Genomic DNA, 6000 nt, shown 5'->3' with positions numbered 1-6000 from the left:
GATAATGTAGGAAAATACTTTGGTGACCTCAGCACAGGGACCCTGGACATCAAAAGCTTTAATGACAAGGAAAATATTGATAAATTGGATAACATTAAAATTAATAACTTACACTTGCCATAAGATACCATTAAAAAGAGTGAAAAAGCAAGCCACAAAGTAAGAGAAATTTTCAACATATATAATCGACAGAAGATTTATAACCAGAGACAGACAGCCCAATAAAAAAATGGGCAAGAGGGGCGCCTGGGTGGCTCAGTTGTTAAGCGTCTGCCTTTGGCTCAGGTCATGATCCCGGGGTCCTGGGATCGAGCCCCGCATCGGGCTCCCTGCTCAGCGGAGAGCCTGCTTCTCCCTCTCGCACTCCCCCTGCTTGTGTTCCCTCTCTCACTGTGTCTCTCTCTGTCAAATAAATAAATACACTCTTAAGAAAAAAATGGGCAAGATATTTGCATAGGAGCTTTATAAGAAAGGATATTCAAATGGCCAATGAGAATATGAAAAGGTAGTCAACCTTATTAGCCATTAAGGAAATGCAAAATAAAACTCATAGTGAAGACAACTAAAAATTTCAACAGGTGGACAGTACCAAGTGTTAGCAAGAATGTGGAGAAACAAGCATACTTACACCCACTGGTGGCAGTATAAACTGACAAAAACTGCTTTGGAAGACAGTTTGAGAGTTTTTACTAAAGTTGAAGACCCATATATCTAAGGACAGTTACACACAACTTGCAAGAATCTCTCAAAGTCATGTTGAGTGAAAGTCAGGACAAAATAATATATCTCATATTATTCCATGTATATGAAGTACAAAAACAGGCAAAAGTGATCTATACTGTTACAGTCAGTTTGGGGGGAGGTAATTCCTGGAAGTGGGCATGAGGAAGGGCTTTTGGGTTTCTGGTAAAGTTCTATATTTTGATCCGGGTGCTGGTTGCATAGATGTATTTATTTTGTGAACATTCAGCATGCTACACATATGGTATGTGAATTTTTCTTTTTCTTTCTTTCTTTCTTTTTTTAAAGATTTTATTTATTTGTTTGCCAGAGAGAGAGGGAGAGAGAGCACAAGCAGGGGGAGCGGCAGGCAGAAAGAGAAGCAGGCTCCCCACTGAGCAAGGAGCCTGATGCGGGACTCAATCCCAGGACCCTGGGATCATGACTTGAGCCGAAGGCAGACATTTAAGGTGTCCTGGTATGTGAATTTTTCTGTATGGATATTTTTTGTCAACAAAAAGGTTTTTGGCGATGCCTGGCTGACTCAGTCAGAAGAGCACACAACTCTTGATCTCCAGGTCTTGAGTTCAAGCCCCATGTTCAGCATAGAGCCTACTTAAAAAGCAAAATAAAAACCAGAAAAGGCTAAACTTAATGTTCAGGGATGTATCCTCAGGTTGAGCCTTTAAATAGGAAAACAAGAAAGTGTTATCATCAAACTCAGATACTTAGAAAATGCCTGAGTTACACCACTTTATGTGTCAATTATATCACAATTAAAAAAAAAACAAACAAACACTAGGGGTGCCTGAGTGGCTCAGTCGATTAAGCATCTGACTCAGATTTTCAGCTCAGGTCATGATCTCAGCGTCATGAGATCAAGCTCCTTAGGGTTCCGCACTCAGCAGGGAGTCTGCCTAGGATTCTCTGTCTCCCTTTCCCTCTGCCCCTCCCCTCTGCTCTCTTTCTCTCTCAAATAAGTAAAATCTTAAAAAAAAAAAAATTCTCTTGGGATGCCTGGGTGGCTCAGTTGGTTAAGCATCTGCCTTAGGCTCAGGTCATGATCCTAGGGCCCTGGGATCGAGTCCCACATTGGGCTCCTCGCTCAGCAGGGAGTCTGCTTCACCCTCTGCCTGCGACTCCCCCTGCTTGTGCTCTCTCTCTTTTTCTCTCTGACAAATAAATGAATAAAATCTTTAAGAAAACAAAGGGTCGCCTGGGTGGCTCAGTGGGTTAAGTGCCTTCCTTCGGCTTAGGTCATGATCTCCGGATCCTGGGATCGAGCCCCACATTGGGCTTCCTGCTCAGCGGGGAGTCTGCTTCTCTCTCTCTCTCTCTCTCTCTCTCTCTCTCTCCCTGCCTCTCCCTCTGCCCCTCCCCACTGCTCCTTCTCTCTCTCTCTCAAATAAATAAATAAAATCTTAGGAAAAATAAAAAGATTACCTCCTCCCCCACCCCCCGTTCACACATGCACACGTGCTATTTCCCTAAAATAAATAAATAAAATCTTAAAAAATAATAAAATAAAGATCTCATTTTTAAGTAATCTCTACACCCAACACGGGGCTTGAACTCCTGACCCTGAGATCGAGAGTCACATGCTCCACTGACTGAGCCAGCCAAGTGGCCCTCATTTTAACCATTTTTAAGTGTACAAATCAGTGACATTAATTACACTCACAAATGTATAAACATCACTGGTATTTCCAAAACTTTTTCATTATCCCAAACAAGAACTCTAATCATTAAGCAATAACTTCCCATTTCCCTTCGCTTCAGCCCCTGGGAACATCTATTCTTTTTCCAGTCTCTATGAGTTTATCTACTCTAGCTGACTTCTGTGAGTGGAATCATACATCTGTCCTTTTGCATCCATCTTATTTCATTGAACCAAATGTCTTCAAGGTTCATCTACATTGTAGCATATATCAGACTTCATTCCTTTTTTATGGCTGAAAAATATTCCCTTGCATGGGCAGATCACAGTTTGTTATCCACACATCTGTCGATGAAAACTAAGGTTGCTTCCACCTTTCAGCTGTGCAGTGAACAATGGCATACAGGCATCTGTTCAAGTCCTTGCTTTCAATTCCTTTGTGTATATACCTAGAAAAGAATTGCTGGATCATATGCTAATTCTGTGTTTAGCTTTTTGCCAAACTGCCAAACCATTTTCAATGGCAGCCAGCTGTACCATTTTCTATCCCCACCAGCAATGTGCATGGGTTCCAGTTTCTCCACATCCTTGCCAGCACTTATCTTCCATTTTTTTGGTGATAGCTAACCTAAAGGGTGTGAAATGACCACAACCTCACATTGTGGTTTTGATGCGCATTTATCTAGTGACTAATGATGAGTGAGCATCTTCTCCAGTGCTTATCGGCTGTATGTATGTCCATAAACTCCAAGTCAGTGTCCTTTCCCACCTCTATGAAACCATTTTGGGGCCAGGTTGGAAGTTCATCCTATTCTCCCCAGAAAGCCTCATTATGTGAGTAATGAACGTTTCTATAACTCTCTTGGAGTGTGTGTGTAGTCTTGACATCTGAACCATATTTTAGGGAGGGTGAGTCAGTCCCACTTCTATAGGGTGACCTCAGTGCTTTGTTAGGACAACTGTTTTTTCACCTAGGGCTAAGCTAGCCTGATAAGGCAATGTCCTTATGAAGAGTCTAGCTAATGCCCCATATATTAAAAGGTCTTTCACTGTAGCTGGTGGGAACATGAACTATGTGAGCTGCAGGAATTGTGGAGCCTACTTCTTTCCAGTGGTTCTTTCCCTGGCCTTGACAGCTTCCTCTTATATGTGTGCAGATCATTTCTCTGGTGGACTCAAGAGGACCTGCTACAGATCTCCAGATCTCTCTCTTTGTGCAGCTTCCTCCTCTGGTATTCTATCCTGCAAATCTAGCTGCTTTGGCCTTCCCAAAAGCTGATTTTTTTTTTTCTCCTCAACGCAGCAAGACCACTGGGTTCTGTTTAGGTTCCCTACCCTTCCTCCCACTCCCACGTTATAGCCTAGAAATTATCTCTCAGCAATAAGCTAGTGCTATCATAGGGCTCACATCATTTTTATTTTCCTTTCATCTGGGATCACAATCCTGTACTATCTATTGTCCAATGTCTGAAAATCATTGTTTTATACATTTTGTCAGGAGTTCTCTTTATTTTACAGAGAGGTAAATTTGGCCCCTGTTATGCCATTATGGTTGGAAGCAGAAGTTCTGTTGAGGTACTCCTCACAACCAATAATCAGTTTTTGTAAATGTTCCAAGCATACTTGACAAAAATATGGAATTTTCCGGGGCACCTGGGTGGCTCAGTCATTGAGCGTCTGCCTTTGGCTCAGGTCATGATCCCAGGGTCCTGGGATTGAGTCCCGCATCGGGCTCCCTGCTTGGCGGGGAGCCTGCTTCTCCCTCCCCGACTCCCCCTGCTTGTGTTCCCTCTCTCGCTGTGTCTCTCTCTGTCAAATAAATAAATAAAATCTTTAAAAAAATATATGGAATTTTCCCCTGCGGTAACTTTAATACATGGTCCCATACCCCTTTGATACTTCTCCCATCCAGAGATGGATTCAGTGTCTCCTCACTCTCTCTTGACTCTGGGCTTGGTTATTGCTTGAGCAGTAAAATACAGCAGATGGGGCACCCGGTTGAGCATCTGCCTTCGCTCAGATCATGATCCTGGGGTCCTGGGATTGAGCCCCACATGGGGCTCCCTGCTCAGCGGGAAGCCTGCTTCCCCCCTCCCTCTGCCACTCTGCCTGCTTGTGCTCTCTCACTCTCTGTCAAATAAATCAATGAAATCTTTAAAAAAAATTATTCAAAAAATAAAATAATAAAATAAAATACAGCAGAAATGATGTTGTTCCTGTTTCCAGGCCTAGGCCTAGAGAAACTGTCAGCTTTTACTCCCTGCTTCTGGGGATGCTCACTCAGGGACTGCAGCCACTGTGCCATCAGGAAACCAGGCCCATGGAGAAGTACTCATGCAGAGAACCCAATCCCCTGATCCACAGCCCCACTGAGCTCTCAGCCTATAGCCAGTACCAACTTGTTAGCCAAATGAGTGAGTCATCTCGGAAAGGGATCCTCTGGCCCCAGCTGATGTCATATGGAGTAGAGACGATCTTTACTCAACTAGCAGAGCTATAAGCAAATGTTTTTGTTGATTGTTATTTTAAGCCATTATTGTTTTGGGGTAATTTATTATGTAGCAATAGATCACAGAACAATTATATTTTTCATATCTTTTTAAAGCTTTTAAAAAATATTTTCTTGTTTCATATTGCTAATATTCTCCCTTATCTTTTATAATGCTTATTAGGCTAATTTGGAATGTTTGTTCCATGTGTTTGAAGAATTTTCCTGATAGATGTTTTCTTTTGAAATGTCTGTGTTCCTCAGATGTCTTTTTCTTTTTGCCGGCGAGCACCCTGATGGTACAGGCTACTTGGACAGTCAATGGTATGGGGGAAGTTGTATCCTAGGCACAGAGTCCTTCAGAGTCCAAGGGTGTCCGTTGGGCTGCAGGGGCCTATCTCCTCACACAGTATGTGACCCAACCCCTGACGAGAAACTGCATGTAGGGGTGTATAGGAACCTCTGCAGAGCATTAGGGAAGACAGGAAAGAGGGGGCACCTGTTCATTCTTTATTCAAAAGATGTGTTGGGGGTAGGGACTGAGAAAACCAAGGTGGTAAGACCAAAAGGGTACTGTCCTTGTGAAGTCCACAGTCTAGTGGGCATGAAAAACGTTAATCAAAGATTCCCATCAACACATGTCTCCCTGCAGAGGGTACTGTGAAGGGAAAGTGCCTGAGAAGAACCCAGTCCAGAGGAGGGTGAGGTGGGGTGGACGGATGTGAGTCTGAGAAGTCTTCTGGGGAGGAGGTGGTTCTCCAGGGTGAGACCTCCCCTAATACCAAGGAGTTTGGTTAGTCACAGTGAGGGCAGAGGGTAGAAAGGCATTCTGTCAGAGTGAACAGCAGGTAATGTGCAGTAAGGCTCTGAGTTTGGGGAAGTGAAAGAGGCCAGAAGACTGAGGCTGGGGAGGTTAGAGGGCCCAGATGGAGCAGGGCCTTGTGGGCCAAGAGAAGAGCATGGGCTTTCTCTTCAGAAGAGGTAGCTCTACCATGAGCAGTGGGAGAGAACAGGGAGTCCATTTTGAAGGCTGCTACTGTGGACAGCTGAAGGTGGTGTGAAGGACAGGAGGGCAAGTCGCCGGATGACTGTGGGGTAAGGACCAGAGTGGTGGTCAGCTTGGAGGTCCTCCTGC

The sequence above is a fragment of the Eumetopias jubatus genome, unplaced genomic scaffold (assembly GCF_037043125.1).
Source record: "Eumetopias jubatus isolate StellerSeaLion01/CBP00866 unplaced genomic scaffold, mEumJub1_p1.0 scaffold_10, whole genome shotgun sequence".
Lineage (NCBI taxonomy): Eukaryota > Metazoa > Chordata > Mammalia > Carnivora > Otariidae > Eumetopias > Eumetopias jubatus.
Note: the sequence above shows the minus strand (reverse complement) of the source record.